Here is a 20,773-nt window from a genome sequence, read left to right on the forward strand (position 1 = left end):
AGACGGTGGTAAAGAATAGTTCCCCTACAGTCGTTTGTAGACTCAGGAAATGTGCTGTATGTCCATTTATACAATGGCAATATGATACATTATAACGTTAAACTTGGAAAATGGTCCGATGGCAAAAAAAAATCAATTCAATTTCATGTAGACCTAGATCCTATAGTCGACAACGTGTGTAAATTGGGAATAGACCACTTCGGTATTACATCATTGGCAATTTTGGCCAAACTACCTTTCATTTTTTTTACATTATGATAGGCAGATTTCAAAGCAAGATAATGTTATCTATGCATGCATTACATAGCAAGATGCAGAATTTGTGTAGACCAGATGACTAGAATAGCACACCATTGAAAGTATTTGTTGCATTTCTACTTTGAATGCATTAACAAGTTGATATATAACAATGTACTTCGCCAACTGTGAAATACCAGTCGCCAGTGGACGCATTGTTGTTGTTTTTTATGTGTGGATCTGATAAAAAAAATCAAAAGAATATATGAATAATCAAGACATGAAAGTCGGTGCTTATCTCATTAGATATTAAGCCACCATGTCACTTTTAGTCCGAGTGACCTTCTTCTGATCATGCGCAGAATGGAATCCGAACTGGCTTATTCAGTGTATCCTGTCTGCCTCATTTCCTTTATCATCTACTACCTTAAAAATCTTATATTAAAAAAAAAAATTATTCTTGACAGAAAAATAGTCAGCGGCAGGCCTGCCTAGGGGTGTTTCTATTACTTCGTGTGACCTTTCTGAACAAATTAATTTTGGGAATACACATGCACGTCGATAATTACGTACATACTCGGACAAAAAACAACTAAATCGCCTAGAGCACGCACACAAGCTAAGTCATTTCTAGGAAAAAAAAGGATAATCATTATCATGATAACAATTATAAAAACAAGTCATGTAATAAAATTCATAAAGAAACTAAAGAAACTCTCAATGAATTTCCATGGCAACAGATAATCATGACCATATTCGCCCATCGTGACTGAGGGCAAATGAAGAGAAAATTACAGCGGTATTCGAAGATTGAATCTGAGGCAAAAGAGTAAAAAAAAAGAATTAGAAGAAGAAGTGAAGAAGAAGAAGAAGTAGACCTTTTTTTTACTTTTCGAAGTAAAACTTTATCTACAATCAAAATTTTACAAATAAAAAACATGAGTTTAATGATGCACTTTACACTTACAGTGACCGTATTTCAACCATTGTTATAGAAACAACATGTAACACATGTAAACCAGCAAGCATCGTTAAAACAAAATTAGAAGAATAAAACAATAATAGTGATAATTATTGATAAGAACCAAAAAAACTGATGCCACCTGGCATGAGTGTAGGGTAAATGGACTCAATTAAAGTCTCTAGAAAGAGATAGAAAACAACAATCAATGCATAAAAATACATTAAATACAAAAAACATACTTAATTTAACTATGCCTTTATACCATTATCATCCGAAATGAAAAGTACGTTATCATAAGACCACTTTTTTTTCGAAATAAAGCCAGATTGTTTTGTACCTTATGAAACTCAAAATCAATGATTATTCTGTTTTTTTATTCTGCAAAGCCAGAAAGGAATAGGATCAAAGAAACGGGATGTGCGGTACAGCCAATATAATGTACATTTGAAACTGACAATTTGAAAGACGTACAGCCTCTCGACAACGACCCCTTGCATGTGGAATCAGTGTCCAATATCCGTCAAAATCAATCTTTACTTTCGAAAGAAGACGCGGGAGAAGACGATGAAGAAGATCCAACGCTGGTTTTATTGAAGAACACTCGATGAAAAGATGTAAAATTGTCCCTTTTTCACCATACCATCCACAAGCCGAAGAGATGTCCGGGTTAAGATGATGTAAAACGGCAAGTGACGGGAGAACATTGTGGAGGAGTTTGTATTGTGTGTCTCCATCTTTCTTTTATGATGGAAAATGCTGTGCTGTGCCAGTGGCTGAGAAGAAGAAAGAGGAGGAGATGAGAAGAAGACTTAGTAAAAGAAGAGGAGGAAGAAGTGGAAGAAGAATGAGATGAGACTATAAAAAACAAATAAGGACAAGAAAATATAATGAGAAAAAGAAAGTAAGGATTCATATACAGTGATTAATGATAATGACTTGTACACAATAAGGTTTAAATACAGGACGAACGAATGATATAGTCCAATCGAATGAGGCCTTCATAAAGCTAGACTTTCTTATATAGACCTGACGTCTATTACCGGCCAGTCAAGTGTGGATCCCGGGATGGAGTGGGATCATTCCAATGAAATGTACAGTTGCCTCTTTCTTCATGTTCTTGGGGACTGTTTTTTTTATTTTTTTTTTTGGGGGGGGGGTGGATTTTTTGGACCGGAATATGCCTCCTGTGGTGACGCCCCTTTTTGCTTTTTTTTTTGCCCCTTCCACCTTTTCGGTAAATCCTGGATCAGCCCCCTGCCACCAAACTCCGTGATCTCCATAATAATTTTCATCCTCTTGTCAGAAACCTTGAATATGACACAAAATTACCATTCTCACATTAGTGCCGTGCCCATGGTAACTAAACGCTTGGTGGATGATCATACGATAAAATCACAATCATCGATTGCACACGAGGATCAATTAAATCATCTTTAAAATAGATATTTTAAAAATTTATATGTCTCGGAGGGTCCTATCCCGACGGGGTCCAATTTTCTGACGATTATACCACAACATGACCCTTCCTTCACTCGCTTAACACTATTCCCTTACCTATAACTTCGAGTCGATCACCAGAAACTCAAGAATAAAGTAAATTGCATGCCGCTGCTAAATTCATAAATTTAGCAGCGGCATGTAATTCACTTTTATCATTCCGTCATTATTTCATTGTTCTGAAAACGCAGCGACATTTTGATATTCTTAGTTTCTGGTTTTTGCTCATAATTCATCGAAATTGGTATTTAAAAAAATCGCCTTTCAAGTGACTATACTTCATGTCTGCTTACAGTAGCCTAAATTATCAAACTTCAGAAAACTAAGAAACTTCATTTCCATTCACAGAGAACGATTATAACCATGCGTCTTATGGCATGAAAATAAACAGTGATGAGAATTTCGTAGCGTGTGTACTATGTATGGTCGCTGAATGGTTTCGAAACTGGGAGGGGGGTGACCATGCAAAAATCAGATTGTAATATTTACAATGTTTACACGGTTTTGTAACAAACAGTGGGGAGGCCGAAGCAACCCCCCCCCCCCGGCCCCATCATGGATTGTACATCCAAGGTTAGGCCAAATTTGATATTGATATTATTATGATGTTAATGGTAATTCAACAAAGTATGTAAATAGCGCCATCTTTAGATCACTTTCCGGTGTCGTCTGACAGGATCGTTGTTTGGTGTTCAACGATTTAGAAGATAATATAATTATCATCATTTATCATTATTATTATTATTATCATCGTCATTATCATTATTATCATTATGATAATGATGATGATGATAATAAAAGTATCACGTATAGGCCTACTGTTTCCTAGAGCAGCTGATCTCGGAGGCCTATGTTCTGGTCACTATATATTTTCACTTATTGAAGCACTAGTGATTTGTATGAAGGTGTCCTGGTTTCATCTTTACAACATATCACAGACACAGGTCCTATAACGATATCGTAATACAGTAGCGCGGTTGTTTTAGGTCATCTTAATGTTAACTAACGCATTTAACTCTTTCCAGGTAGTTTAAAAAGTGTTGGGTCAAGTTTCCGATATCCCCTTTGTTTCTTTCCCTAAGTTTCTTGAATGAAATTGAGGGATCTGGCGCAAGCCGCCCCTGTGAAAATTGCCATAGAATAGTTTTGAGTGTACGCCCCGGGGAGGGGTGGGTGGAGATCACTTCCATCGAATAGTGGACAGCACCCGCGAAAATCGTTCCCATGAAAACAAAACCTAAACAAGGACGGATCAAGAATTTCCGAGGGGGGCATATTTGTTTTAAAAAAATAAGGATGAAACGAGAGTCAAGGGCAGGCAACGAGGACATCCTTCTCACGAATGCAGGTGTCCCAGATAGGATATTTCCATTTTCAATCGGGATTCGTCCCTGTTTTCACATATTGTGTGCTGTGGAATGGCCTATAATGGGGCTTTCGATTTGGGTTCATTGGGGTTAGGGATTAGTATTGTTACATTTCGAATTATAACATTTTCATTGCAAGTCTGTATGCATAGCAGACCATCGTGATTCTCTCGGATCATGCTGACCACTCTTCATTGGAAGTGACCACCGCCTCAAGGATGTTTCCTTATATTTTGGTTGTGAAAATATATAGAATATGATACTAAATCATTTTTTAAACAGAGCAGTGAAGATACTGTCACTCGCTTTTCCTCCCGAGATCTAGGGAATTGAATTAAGAAAATTTTAGGGTACCCACTCCAGTATAAAGCTTGCTTCCCAACACATTGAAGCTACCGTACCGTACCGGTATTTGCGATTTTTCTAGCAGGCTTCTATCTTCATTCTTTAATGTAGAATCGATGGCGATGCGACTTGGAAATAATTAATATGGAAAAATAGTGAAAAACACACAGTTTCATACAAAATGAACCGACACCAAGTATTAACTGGAGCTGTTAATCCAGGGGATTGTTGTTTTGCTGTTGGATACGTTGATGGAGTACCATTTACGGTAATTTACACCTTGTTTCTATATCCAGATTGTCGTGGATGTGTGTTGTGAATGAGAGATGTGTGTCTGGGAGTTTCCATTGATAGTTGTGCAATACGAGGTGGGTGTGTACCGTACGGTAGCGGTATGCGATAGGGGGAGCTGCAAACTGAGCTGAGCAAGGCGCCATGGAAAGGAAGAGTGAAGCAAAGTTGTTTTATTTTTGGAAACACTGAGCCGGCCATCCAATGCTGTTGCCAGTTTTGGGGTCTGTGAACAAATCGAATTTGTACCTGACCTCTTTACAAACTTTTATCGTTTCGATTGTGAAACGAAAGTTTCGTTTCACCACGTCACAATAAAAAAAAGTTTGGCTTGCTTTGCCTTTGGCAATTTTTTTATGATGCGAAGCTCCACACAGTCACACAACTACTTGAACTAGCCAGGAGGCTCCTAGGCTAGAGAGTAAAAATAATTTACTAACGTATGCTTACGCTCCACTGAGTCATGTAGGATAAGCAGCCGCCAGGGCCGGGGCCGGTCTCGACAAGGGGCTGGCTACATACATGTACTTTCTACACTAACCTGTCTTCCAAAACCAAAAAAAACCAAATAGTTGTAAAAGGTCATTTCTATACCCACAAGGGTTCATTACATGCCGCGCACAGAAAAATCAAGCCATTGAAATAGTGTGTTTTGACACCAGAAGTGGGATCGCATCATCGCAGCACGCGCGACCCACTAGTTAGAAATCCACTGCCAAAGGCGGTTCATGGTGTGAGGTTAGTAATACTAACCTCGCAATACGTGTGAGTGATTTCTATATAGAGGGCTTCATAATACAACAACATACCGGTACCATCCAATGTTATCAATCTTTCTTTAACAATACAGTCCTTAAGGTTTAATATCAAATGTTCGAAGTTATCTCTTTCAATCTTGATTCTTTGTTGCATTATACATGATTCTGAGTTAGCTAGGTTTTTTTTTATTTATCATATTTTGTTCAATACTATTAAATTTGATTATTGTTATGTGTTTTATTCTTTGTTTTAATTTTCTATCTTACATCTTTTTTTAGTTATTTTAGTTTAATTAGGACCCCATGGAAGAACAGTGATATTTTGGAAATATCACTTAAATGGGCTATCCTCCATTGTATATATTTTTATGATTTTCATGTATTTTAATTATGAATTCTTACATGGAAATAAAAATAAACAAAAAACAACCAACGAAATAAATCTCATTAGCAATCTGTCTATACATGTACATGCATCTACTCTTCAAAATGGGAAACAGCTATGAAATCCTCCTGAAGCTCTATAGAAATTCATTTCGTCAGAATCATCACTGACAAAATAAATCTCATTATGGCCATTACATGTAACTCCATATATGTATAGCGCAATACTATGTGCATATACTCAACTCATTCAATGAGTAAGGTTGAGTTTTCCATGGGTGGAAAAATAAGGTTTGCAATGTTTGGCTTATTTTCTCTTTTTATTTGGAACAAATGCTTGATTGTTTTATACTGTCAAATTCCAAATAGCTAATCATCAATTCATCATATAACTTGGCTCTTAAGCAAATTTGATTCTTGTGATTATTTCATCTAAAAAAAATAGAATGAAAATAGAGATTGAGATTGAGAAATGAAATTTTCTTGCCATATTACTTTCCACCAATAGAGGGCTTACATTAAAATTTGCCCAAAAGTCAAGTTTTTGAGCGCTCTGGTGAATACAAGACTTATTCCCAAGTTACTAATGAAAAATATATTGCAACTTTATGGAAATGAGTATTTTTTGGTCTCAAAAGTGTTTTTTAATGATTTTTAAAGTTTGTGTTGTGTACTGCATTGACATACCATAGTCCTACATGTACATTCCCCACAGGCAGGATGGTTACAGTGAGCAAGTGGTATCATGATCATCGCAATATCCTTAATTTTTGGTTAACAACCTTTTTTTTTTTTTTTTGCTTGTCAAATCTTTCCTCAGAAAAATGAGCCCCCCCCCCTTTGTAAAATCCTGGACCTGCCCCTGCTTGTAATTGCTGTGTGTGTCCTGCAAGAGGAAATGAAAATAATTTGTTGGGTCCCATAAATTCAGGGCTCCACACTAACCCATTTTTTCTACTGGTCCAACCTATTCATGTCGGACCAGTAGATACCCAGTTTTTCAAATTTTTACTGGTCCGAACCTAAAATCTACTGGTCCCCCAAAATAAAGAAAACATTAAAAAAAGGCGCAAGTTTATTTGTCTAGCCTTTCGTTACCCCCCCCCCCCCCCCGCAATGAAATGAAGGAATGAAGGACAAAAAGAAAGCAAGACAGAAACGAAGAAGGAAAGAAAGAAAGAAAGGAAGGAAGGAAGGAAAAGAAAGAAAGAATAAGAGAAAGGAATGAAGGAAGGAAAGGGAGGAAAAGAAAGAAAGAATAAAAAAGAAGGAAGTAAAAAAAGAAAAGGTAAAGAAAGGATAGATGTGAAGGAAGGAAAAAAGAAAGAACTAAAGAAGGAAAGGAAGGAAGGAATAAGAAGGAACAAAAATAAGAAAGAAAGAAAGAAAGAAAGAAATGAAGGAAAGAAATGAAGCAAGCAATACAGAAAGGAAGAACAAATCCGGAAAGTAGTAAAGGAAAGAAAGAAGCAATAAAAAAGAAAGGGTTAAAGGAGAGATGGAAAGAAGGACATTGAAAGAAGGACAAAGAAAGAGGAAGGAAGGATTGAAAGAAGGAATTAAGGAAGAAATAAAGGAAAGGTAAAATGATAGATAGAAGGAAAGAAATAAATCAAGGAAGAAAGGGAAAGACGCAAGCAACATAAAAAAAAGAAAAGGCAAAAGAATAGATGAAAGGAAGAAAAAAAGAAAGACTGAGAGACAAAGAAGAAATAAAAAAGGTAAATAAATGATTGGTGGAAGGAAGAAAGAAAGTAATGAAGAATGAAGGAAAGAAAAGGGTAAAAGGAAGGAAAGAAAGGTAGAAGAGATGAATATAGGATGGATGGACTCAAGAATTAAAGAAAGAAAATATCAAAAAGAAAGAAAGGAAGGAAGAAAGGAAGGAGAGAAGGAAGAAAGAAGGAAAGGAAGGAAGGAAGGAAGAAAGAAAGAATAAAAAAATAAAGAAAGAAAGAAAGAAAGAGAAAAAAAAGAAATAGAGAAAAAATATTTTTTAAAAGGATAGAAAGAATGAAAGAACGAATAAAAGAAAAAAAAAGGGAAAATAAAAAAGAAAGACAGTAACCAAAAAAATTAGGGAAGAAACAAAGAAAGATTGAAAAGAAAGAAGGAAAGAAAGCTAAAACTATCATAAATAATTTATCAATTTCTTTTTGGCTCAATTAAAATAGCTACGAAAGAAATTCAGAAACCAAGTGTATCAACACACACATAAATGCATATGTGGGGCTAACTTGTATTCAGACGATATCACCCGAAACCCGATCTGTTTGAACAAAACAGAAGTGAAAATTTATCCTTTTACTGCTTACATATGACAGAGTTACTCCAATTTTTAGGAAATATGGACATTATAAGAGCCTTTCATGAGTATGAACCGCGAATTTTGACAGTTCTGTGAGAGATTTCTGCCAGAGTTTAGCCAAGCTTCGTTCGCGCAGCCAGTAAAGAATTTACCACGTGAGTTGTGTGGCTGGCTAGCTACATATATACACTGCACTGCACTGTACAGTATCTGCTCTAGTAGCAATTACGTGCGATTCATTCTGTGTGTATTCTGTGTGTGAATGACAGAATTTATCGGGGGGGGGGGGGGGGGAATGGTTTACAGTGAATTTGACCATTTCTGGAAAAGTTATTGGCCCAACAATGGTTTCTATTACTGGTCATGTCGGACCCTTAAAATCTTGCTATTTTTGGAAAAATTACTGGCCCGACAATGATATTTTTTACTGGTCATGTCGGACCAGTAAATCTTCCTATTTCTGAAAATCTACCGGCCCGACAGCGATTTTTACCGGTCCGGGACCGTCGGACCGCCGCTAGTGTCGAGCCCTGCCATAAACAAGGACAACCTGATATCAATACATGATTTATTAATTCAGTTTATTGAGGTATCCTTATTTTCTGGGACAATCCCAATTTTTTGAACAGCTCCTCACCTGATAAAGAATACTGTTGCTTCACAATCATTGCATGCTGACTAATCCTCTGCTCTGTGATAGGAAAAGTCAAGCATGGATTTTAATCCATGTCAATAATTCTTACCAAAAGATATTCATGTACAGTACCTTTATACAAAAACTACCAAAATAGGAATTCGGAATATGGTGAATTGCAGAAAAATTAGGATAAACTTGGATTTGGAACTCTTCACAGATTTTGTCTCAGAAAAATATGCAACGTTGACCAGATAGAGTGTTATTTCTGCATCCAAACACCACCACAGAAGTACATGTATAATGGATACTGGTAATCTTGAGCATTTCTCATGTACTGAACAGGCCATGATCACTACTGTTTTTTTTTTTTTAGTTCTGGTGGAGATTGGCTTCAGGCGTCGTTTTCCGCATTATGTCTGATCGGAGTAGTATTGTTCTTCATGTAGATCTCTAGCATTGTACAGTGACTTTGACGACACCCAATTTTCAGATCTTGAATTCTATCTAGATTCTTTGTTCTACTCAGAACTGGAAGTTGCTCAGAAGCCGCTTAGCCCTGGTCCAAAGACCTCCCCTATATTATAATATGTACATCTGTACAGAATGTTCACATGAAAAGGGGGAGTGCAGAAAAACTAGAAACACACACTGTAGTGGCCACCTCTATGATCTCTCGCTTGTAATGTGCGCTTTCTATTTTTACACGCTTCTTTGCAGCCTCCTCAGCACTAATGGCATCAGCAGTTTTGATGCAACCGCACTGTCTTTGTTGAGTCTATGCAACACACAGCACACGTACCAGGGGTTTACAGTACATGTCCCAGATCCAGAATGTTTGTACTTTGTATCATGAATTTGGGTATAAAGTTGAATAAGTTGAACAGAGTATGACCCCGGGGAAAAGCTTGGGGAAAAAACATACCCTAAACACATTTGGCTAGTCTTTGAAAAAAGCTTTGGAAAATAAAATACGCTTGAACCCGCGATTGACCAGTCTTTAAAAAACCACCCTTTTCTTGAAAATCTGTGTTTTGATGTACCCTTAACGAGAACATGCACGGCCCGCGTTCGAAACTGAAAAAAAAACACCCCTTTAAACGCTTTTTTTGGTCAGGCATGTGTACAGCAGTATATTTGACTGGCCCCCTGGCGGGACCAAAACACTGTTTATACACGATCTGTGATATCAAACAAACTATTAAATGGGTACTCCAGGCTGCAAATACTGTAATATGATTTCAACAGATAAAGACAAATCAGACTAACGAAACACTAAAAATTTGATGAAAATCAAACAAGGAATTTACAAAGAAGTTCTGGAATGTTAAAGATTTGCATATTAAGGTGAAACAGTTCTACATGTAGGCATGTCTTCATATTCTCACTTGTTATTTTGTAAATACCATCAGACATCTGAGCAGGGCAACTTTAATACATTATTGCCTGCTTAAGACTTGGATCAAGGGGTCGATCAATAAGTTTCCATTTGTTTAACCATGGACAAATTTATTGCCCGCTCAGAAAAGTCTATGAGAAAATGCGTGGAAATGTTGCGGGCAATAAGGCAAAGATAACATCCAGGTATTCTACGCGTTTTTGTATGTGCCTTTGATGGCCCTTGAACCGCACAGTGCTGTATGTCAAGTTGAGACAATGTGCTGGATACTGCGTCCCCAGGCCAGGGACGCGTCATGTCAATTACGTCACAAGGGCTATTCCACGGTTACTCACGTTACATTTGGAGACACCTTGACTCATACTTGGAGCTGTAACTCCATTATTATTGATAGGAACTAAACATCTCCTTATCACAACAAAGTACACAGTCTGACTATCCTTCGTATAAAAACAAAACTTGGGAAATTCTATTATGCTCCTGGCAAATCTTTGGAATGTGTCGGTTACTCACGTTACATGATTTGGACATGCATAAAATTAAAAGTCAACATAAGTGAAAAGTCTCCTCATACAAGACTTTTATGAAAGTTGATTATATCCATTTCAAAGAAGTGTATTAGGGAGGTAAACTTTGTATAGAATTAAAAAAAAGAACACATGGTTTTTACTTGGGGTGCAGATAATATGGTTACTCACGTTACGGTTACTCACGTTACATTTTGTCTATGTATGGTTAACAACACACATGTCATTAAAAATTCAATAATGTGTGTAAAATTCATTGCTAGGAACATCTAAAAGAGATTTTATACCAAAAATTGGAACAATTGGAGCTTTATTAGGGAGTAGTAGGGAAAAGTATGATTTCACTTACTAATTATGCATTAATTAGCATAATTGCTTAATACCAATTTGCATGAAATAAATTACTGTATAGTATTGTAGATTATGTCCAAGACAACCTGCACGCAAATTTTCGGCGTGATCGTGCGGCCAATGGCCGAGATCTCAAGGGGGGCCTGGGAGCCCCCCCTCCTTCCCCACCCCCCGGGCCATATCAACTCCCAAAATACCCCGGCCTAGATAGTGTTACAGGTAAGGGCATTCAATGTGTTGTTCAAACACTCTTTAAAGTTTGGTTAATCAAAACCAAGTCTTACTAATGCACTCTCGCATTGTGAATACTTCTACTAATATTCAACTTTTTTGTGTGATTGTATGACCACTGATATTTTGATGAACAAAGAGTCGCATCAAAGAGATGTACCCTCATTTTGCTTTTAATTAATCAAAAATAACTTCACAACTCACCATGAGACTTAAAACTTGACATCCCACAGAAAATGTTACCAAACTGAATAATTTTTACTGGTTACTCACATTACATGATGGTTACTCACGTTACAAAGTTACTCACGTTACAGTTTTTCTTCATCAATTTTATAAAAAAATTGTACTTTTTAATGATTTTGATCGTCATCACTGTGTCAAAGATTGTTTGAAGGAAGAGAATTTAAAATCCCACCAATTAACTGTGAATAATTTTTCTCTCAGAAAACAAAGTCAGTTTTTTCGGTTACTCACGTTACATCACCTGAGCAGGTTGCAATATTTATTTTTGAATGAGTACTACAAATTTACTTGAAAAGCTGTTGTGTATTTCAGGTAATTTGACTCTTCTAAACTTCAGAAATATATAAAGTGGTATGTTGTTGTAATAGCAAAATGGTAATAAGGCATATTTCATTTTTCACTATTTTGATTGTATTTTGGTACACAATGGAAGACACAACTTTTGACCATTTTTTCCAAAGTATACATATGAAAATAAACTTTTTATTTCTTGTTCCTGAAACTATCATGTATGAAGGACTTAAAGTATTAAAAAATTCAAGAAAATATTGAATTTGAATTTTTAAGCTCATGTCCACCAACCTGTGGAATTGCCCACAATAGTAAAGTTCAGAGGCCTGGTCTGCTCTACATAGATTCCCCATCTTAAACTGTAAAATATTAAACGATTTTTGCTCTAGATGTCAATATTGACTTGCCTGAGGCAAAAGGACGTATATCGCCCTCACTAAATTTATACATGTATCACCCTTGTCTACGACTTGGGTGATATAAATAGAGTTTGGGCGATATACATGTACATGTATGTCATATCGCCCTGAGGCCAGTCAATGTTGCTTTATTAGGTTTATTCAAATTTTTCGTTTAAAAACCAAAAATATTTGAATAACAAATTAACAACTGATTATTAGTGCATTACATGTAGATATTCACTGCTGCAATTTATTTCATTGAAATTAATGTAGACATACATGTATCATTCACATATGCCTGAAGAAAATGAAACAAATAACAATTATAATAATAATAATAATACACTTCATTTATATAGTGCCTTTTCATCAGATACAAAGCGCATTATGATTTCATATACAGCTGTTATAACATAAGAAAAAGGAAAGTGGGGATGTGACATCATTACTTAGTCCATCTAATGAATATTCATGACGACATGCATAACTGTTTTCACAATATATTGCTTTACTTTGAAATCCAATAATTTTGATATCAGATTTTAAAGAAATTTTCAGCATTTTTCTCTGTGAATTTTACTCTATTCATTTTAGTCCAGAGCATCAAACGAAAACTTTGAGACATGTGAAACTCCACATACACATGTACTTTAAGACAAGTGTTCAGTTTAAAAGCCCATGTTGTACTGTACACCGTAGGCATGCACATCTTTTAATCTCCATAAATCAAGGTGTAGATGTACATGTAGGAAGGCCCCCCTCCCAAAAAAAAAAAAAAAAAAAAAAATATATATATATATAAATGAATAAATAAAAAATAAAATAATAAATTGATTAAAAATATCAGGCTACTGAGGCTAGTGAGCCTTCATACATACATGTACATGTACATGTACATGTATGTACATGTATGTAGGTAAATTGTGCAGTGTTTACATGCTTCAATGTTCATGATAATAATTGCGCATGTCATTGATTTGATATCACTTGTTTCTATCACATGATTTCCAATTCTATACAGAATCCTGTCACATCCTGTGCCCTCCTTGTAGTTTAACAGCTTGATTTGGTTTTGTTTCTGTTTCTCGATGACTCAGTCCTTTGGCCAAATGAAAATTGATTTTTTTTTTATTGATCTTTATGTATTATGCCTTATCAGAGAAAAGGTTTGTTTGAGCACTGACCAGAACAGATAAATTGGAATAAAATTCCTTGATGAAGATGGGTCATTCCATGTCAAATTACCCCCCCCCCCCCAAAAAAAAATAAAAAAATGGCCACAAATATAACACATTTTCAGATAGTTCACTCAATTTCCTATCCAGTGATGCCATTTTTTGTCTCACCTGCATAGCAGAGTGAGACTATAGGCGCCGCTTTTCCGACGGCGGCGGCGTCAACATCAAATCTTAACCTGAGGTTAAGTTTTTGAAATGACATCATAACTTAGAAAGTATATGGACCTAGTTCATGAAACTTGGCCATAAGGTTAATCAAGTATTACTGAACATCCTATTAGAGTTTCATGTCACATGACCAAGGTCAAAGGTCATTTAGGGTCAATGAACTTAGACCATGTTGGGGGAATCAACATCAAAATCTTAACCTGAGGTTAAGTTTTTGAAATGTCATCATAACTTAGGAAATATATGGACCTAGGTCATTAAACTTGGACATAAGATAAGGTTAATCAAGTATCACCAAACATCCTGCATGAGTTTCACGTCACATGACCAAGGTCAAAGGTCATTTGGGGTCAATGAACTTTGGCCGATTTGGGGGTATCTGTTGAATTACCATCATAACTTTAAAATGTTTTGGATCTGATTCATGAAACTTGGACATAATAGTAATCAAGTATCACTGAACATCCTGTGCAAGTTTCAGGTCACATGATCAAGGTCAAAGGTCATTTAGGGTCAATAAACTTTGGCTTAATTGGGGGTATTTGTTGAATTGCCATCATAACTTTGAAAGTATGTTGGTCTAGTTCATAAAACTTGGACATAAGAGTAATCAAGTATCACTGAACATCCTGTGCGCATTTTAGGTCACGTGACCAAGGTCAAAGGTCAATGAACTTTGGCCATAATGGGGGTATCTGTTGAATTACCATCATAACTTTGCAAGTTTATTGATCTGACTTTTGAAACTTGGACATAAGAGTAATAAAGTATCACTGAATATCCTGTGCAAGTTTCAGGTCACATGATCAAGGTCAAAGGTCATGTGAGGTCAATCAATTTTTGGCCACGTTGGGGGTATTTGTTGAATTACCATCATATCTCTGTAAGTTTATTGGTCTAGTTCATAAAAAGTGGACATAAGAGTAACCAAGTTTCACTGAACATCTTGTGCGAGTTATAGTAGTTTTCAAAGTCAGCAATACTGCTATGTGGAATCGCGTGATGCAGGTGAGACGGCCAGAGGCATTCCACTTGTTTACTGATTTTGGTCCATCAGTATCGAGCTATGGTCGCTTAAAGGACAAGTCCACCCCAACAAAAACTTGATTTGAATAAAAAGAGAAAAATTCAGCAAGCATAACACTGAAAATTTCATCAAAATCGGATGCAAAATAAGAAAGTTATGACATTTTAAAGTTTCGCTTCATTTCACAAAACAGTTATGCACATCTCGGTCGATATGCAAATGAGGGAACTGATGACATCACTCACTATTTCTTTTGTAGTTTATTATACATGTATGAAATATTTTGATTTTATTGTCATTTTCATGTGAAATGAAGTTCCATTCCTCCTTGAGCACATGGAATTCCATTATTTCAACATTTTTGCTTCAGGCAAGGAGGTCCTAAAATTTGTAAAAATTGAAATATTGTATAATTCAAACAATAAAAAACAAAAGAAATAGTGAGTGAGTGAGTGCCATCATCAACTCTCTTATTTGGATGTAACTGGCTCGTTCATATAACTATTTTGTTAAAAATAAGCGAAACTTTGAAATGTCATAACTTTCTTATTTTACGTCTGATTTTGAGAAAATTTTCAGCATTGTGCTTGTCTGATTTTTCTCGATTGATTCAAGTCAACATTTTTCTGAGGTGGACTTGACCTTTGAAACTTGGGCCTGTCATAACGGGAAAACCGTGCATCTGATTCTGATTGTGCTGAAAAACATCATATTGGCATGGGCCATGTCAAACTCCCTACATATACCAAAAATGAACAAATTTTCAGACAGTGCTATTTACTCGTTGGGTGAATTGACGTAGAATGACCCAAAACAGATCATGCATGTACACATAGAGGAAGGCATTAAAAAATTCTACTGGTACCAAAAAAATTTGCCTACATTGTACCATCAAAGACTGCCCTGGACTGTACATGTATTTTAGGCCCTCGTAGAGCTTTTTCAGTGCTCACTTGACCCGACTTATTAGTCTTATTTTCATCTACATATACCTATTGAAATATTTGATGCATATATTTTACTTTTTTATGATCAGGAATGTTGTTAGTGTTTCATTTCAGGGGGGGGGGGATGGTGGCACTTTGCAGTCTTGTAAATCTGATTCTGAATACAAAACACCTGTTATATACACATCACAGAAATGACACAATTTATTTGTATACCGGTATCCCCTCTGAATAAACCTAAATTGTACTGTATTCTACTTTAACCCTGTCTCCTCTAATGTGTTTTGTTACACGATAAATTTTACACTGTCTTTATGACATTCTACTCGTCTTTTAATTGTCATGAAGTGTGAAAAAAGATACTGCAGCAAGTTACCTCTATATTATACATATACATTTAGGTGGTTTCAAACCACTTCGATCACAAGAATCCCCGTTGAATTACATGTACGAGAACTTTCTCAAACTGAAAAATACCCAATGATTATTCCCACATTCACACCATCCAGAAACACACAACACACCCTTCGGGGAAAGTTCTTGAAGTTACGAGCATGCCCAGTATGGTCTGATGTTAAAGCAGACAAGGCGTGAATTTCAATGTCGCTAGCTCAGCAGCCACCCACGGCACCCATGCATGCCCAAATACGCGCTAGAGTAAGAACATTACCGTAATTTGCTTTCACACTGTCAAAATGCCTGCAATCTTGGAAAAATCCTGATGAACATTGAGGCAGTCTGAAACCACCTAACATGGTGGGGAGAGATGATGAAATGTAGGCCTATTTTTCCACTTCCATTTTTTAATCATGCAACAGAGTCAGTATATTGTACTTTAATCCAGAAACAGGAAACGAACAGAAATAATGCAATTGATTTCTTGATTTCATTTGAAGGACTTCAAACAGAGACTACAGTACATTCTGTACACGTAAACTTTGTATCTGGTTGGAGTATGATGAAATGTAATTGTGCTTAAACTGGACATCTTTTTTTCAAACCATTCATCAAGTCTGAGATGAAGAATGCACCAATAAATGAAAATTGATCGGTTTGTTGTGAAGAGAGATATCATGACGGTTCATGGTATGAAGTAGGAATTGTTTATAAAACAGATCCATGGAGGTACATGTACATACATTGTAAACTGACTTGGTATATTCTGAAAGGAAAACTTTGGTTTATAGATAGTTAGATCCAAACAGGGGAGCAACAACTTGCATCATCGTTTGATCTGATTTGGCCAAGGCTTGAACTCCTGACCTCCCAGTTGTGAGGCGGACGCTCTACCAACTGAGCCAACACGTGGCTGCCAGCAACATATTTCCTGAGGGAGAGCTTTTTTTCATGGGAGAATTTTGGTTTATATGATTTAAATCAAATTAAACTTCGCAGCAATGGTTTTATACCATGTGGTGAGACCAACATGTACAATTTAGAAAGACCCGGGGGGGGGGGGGGGGGGGGGCACTCAGTATAATGCATAGTGGGTATGTGCTGCAGAGGGGACCCCAATTTTTACACTCAAATTTCTGTTCCAAGGCATCGCATTTTTGTCTTATTGAGAAAAAGAGCAAAGAAAGCTGCTCCGACGCATAGCATTTTCTTCTTATCGAGAAAAAGAAGAAAGAAATCCGCTCCAAAGCTTTGCATATTTTCCGTTATGCCGTTCCGGTGGCATTGATCTGCTACAATGAGCCACAATTTTGGTGAAAAGCGGCCGCAGAGCGCTGTCCGACCATCACACCTCTGCGCTAGCACACCTGGCGCCAGTGCCGCCGGCTAGATGCATGCACATTCCTTAGGGATTGATACGCACTCACATGCAGGCGACCCGTCCAAGGACCCCCGTTTTCACAAACATTTGTAGTTCCGAAGCCCGTTCCGAAGACCCTCCTTTTACAATAAGCCCGCTTCAAGCCCCCGTCTTTCGTCTTGCCCGCGGCACATACCTACTACTTTTTTGGTTAAGTAACCCCCCCCCCACAAGAAAGACTAAGAAAAGTGGATAGAGATATAGAAGAGAAATGGAAACGCAAGAAAGTGGAATGTGGTTGAAGGGTAGATTGTTATTTCCTGAACTAGGTGTAGTGACTGATGGTCCTTATAAAAACATTTTTAAACCATAAAATGTGAGAAGGTTTAAGTATTGGGAGAGATGAGAGAAGACTGACATGAGTTGGCAAGTGGAGTTGCAGAGTCGAGTCTGTAGTGAGACAAATCCCTGATATACGTGTATGATTCCCATTTCTCAGTGACAAAGCTTCCTGGGAGCATGTAATAGGTCCATGCTGGGAGACAGCTTTCCAAAGGGCAAGTGTCCCCATAGATGTGTGTGTTTCCATGAATAACACCTTCCCAATGATACATAATATATGTACACACCCCACCCCACTTGTGGTGGAGTTGTACCTTGATACAAAAATCATATTGCCTGAAATTTGCAGTCACGCAAGAACAATGATTTCAAAACAAATCAGTTTTGGATAGTCTTTGATAATGAAAATGCATTTCCTGGGTGACCTTTGTCCAGTTTTGGACCCTGAAGTGTTTCATAAAGACACCAAATATCAACCAACTAAATTTGCAATTTCGATGGATTTAGCCAAATATCAGTCAACTAAATTTGCAATTTCAGTCGATTTAAGTGTAATTCTCTATTTTTATTTGAACAAAATTCATGAATCAGGAATCCTGAATGAACTGCTGATCAATACTCAAATGTACCTTGCTTTTAATAAATTTTTTTTGAAGGGATTGTCACATATCTCTCTGTTCTTTATTAAATGTCCTGTCTTTCAGTAATTTTTTTGTGTGAATTATTGCTTTGTTTTTATATGAACTCTTTCTTTTAATACAGGCTTATGCCTCAGGATGTGATATAGTAATCTTGGCTTGTGATTTCCAGCGGACTCAGATCATCCCGGGTGAGAAACATGGCAACATCCAAGTAGGTTGCATTGACTGCTCATCAGAAAATGGAAAGGTAAGAAGATGCTCTAATATTAAATGGAGAAAAGTATTATGAATAAATCAAGTGTTCTTACTGCCTAAAATGCTAATATCATACCTGAGTTAACCATTAAATCCTTGTTCGGAAAAGAATAGTTGCGAATTTTTTTTTTTATTTAATATACATGTAATTTAAAAGACAAGTCCACCTCAACAAAAACTTGATTTGAATAAAAAGAGAAAAATTCAACAAGCATAACACTGAAAATTTCATCAAAATAGGATGTAAAATAAGAAAGTTTATGACATTTTACAGTTTCGCTTCATATCACAAACCATTATATACATATCTCGGTTGGTAGGCAAATGAGGAAACTGATGACATCACTCACTCACTATTTCTTTTGTATTTTATTATATGAAATATGAAATATTTTGATTTTCTCGTCATTGTCATGTGAAATGAAGTTTCATTCCTCCCTGAACACGTGGAATTCCATTATTTTAACATTTTGTGCTTCAGGCAAGGAGGTCCTAATCATCAAATTCGTAAAAAATGAAATATTGTATAATTCAAACAATAAAAAACAAAAGAAATAGTGAGTGAGTGACATCATCGACTCTCTCATTTGGATGTAACTGGCTCGTTCATATAACTATTTTGTTAAAAAATAAGCGAAACTTTGAAATGTCATAACTTTCTTATTTTACATCCGATTTTGATGAAATTTTCAGCATTGTGCTTGTCTGATTTCTCTCTATTGATTCAAATCAACATTTTTCTGAGGTGGACTTGACCTTTAAGGCTTAATGCAGACTGTGAGACAGATAAATGACTGGAATTTTCTTACCGCTGCCTTGGCAGTAGGCTGCATTGTACAGTTAGAATTTCCTTTCATGAGAAGTGCCCCCTGAACTGTAGCTATGGAAAAACATGTACCGATGTATTTCTTTTCTCTCTACTTTATCTCTCTTTCTCCAATTCATAAGATCCTGAATCAGCCACTGACTGTAATGGAACAAATAGTATTGATGCTCTATTTGACTATTTGAATCTGAGATTTGAGAGAAATGACGTACAATTTTTACTGGTCACATGTTGGAAAGCAATGAGTTAAAAACCAGAAATGCTATTGCTCTATGTATGATGGGGTGTCCAAAACTTTGCGGACTTTCAAAAATATTCTTCAGGCTTATTATTTGTTCACAAAATATTCACAATTTAAGCAAAACCAATTTAAGAAATAGTTACCACATTGACGGCAAGATCGTAAACATTAAAATCATTGACAGAAATGTGAAGTAGGTCAAGGGGTTTCGCCGGTATCGCGATCTAAAAATTCTTTTCCGATCGACGGATGCGCGCTGTGCTGGAAAACCATTCTGAAAAAGTGTGACCTACCTTCGCGGACCAAAATTTTTAAAGAGATTTTAAACAAAAACTCAAGCTCAAAAGTTGAGATATTTATATCAGATTGACGACAAAATGCTATAGAAGTCAGTACCACATTGAACTCACATTTTATATCTGCTTGCAAAATGATGATATTGTGATGCTTGTTGAGGATATCAGATTTCTTCGGAACGGGGCGCTAACGTTGACAAATTTTCCAATCTTTTGTCAATATTTTCATGAACACTGAACTCATCTTGAAGAAACTTACACCATAGGGTAATTCTAGGTCGCTTTTCACGTTGATGATGTCAGATTTTAAGGATATCGGCTAGTATTTTAGATAATGGCCGTCCCGCGAAGTACAGTTTGGGACTCACTGCTATACATGTACATGTACTGTATGTACTTTTTTTAGGTCTAATTACAAACATATTGTATTTTCATGTATTATGATTACCTGTGAGAAACAAGTGTTCCCTTTATAAAGTCTATGGGATTAGGAAGTAGACAATTCTGCATAAAATTAACACTTTATCAACCAAATAGGCCTGTTGATGTATTGCATTCATTCATGGAGGTAAAATGCCTCCATGGATCATTGCACTGCAGTGTACTTTTCAACATACCGAGTGCTTGTTGTAAAGACAAAATGCATTCTAGTCTGGTACGAGAAAGATGCATGAATCATTTATGTGATTACGTAGTCCTGCTTTTGATGATCCTATTTCAGACTGTAATATGGAGACTAAAAATAAACTAAATCACCAGGTAAAGCTTCTCATTAAAACTGATGATTGTCTTCAATGAATATCAA

The sequence above is a fragment of the Lytechinus variegatus genome, chromosome 5 (assembly GCF_018143015.1).
Source record: "Lytechinus variegatus isolate NC3 chromosome 5, Lvar_3.0, whole genome shotgun sequence".
Taxonomy (NCBI): Eukaryota; Metazoa; Echinodermata; class Echinoidea; order Temnopleuroida; family Toxopneustidae; genus Lytechinus; species Lytechinus variegatus.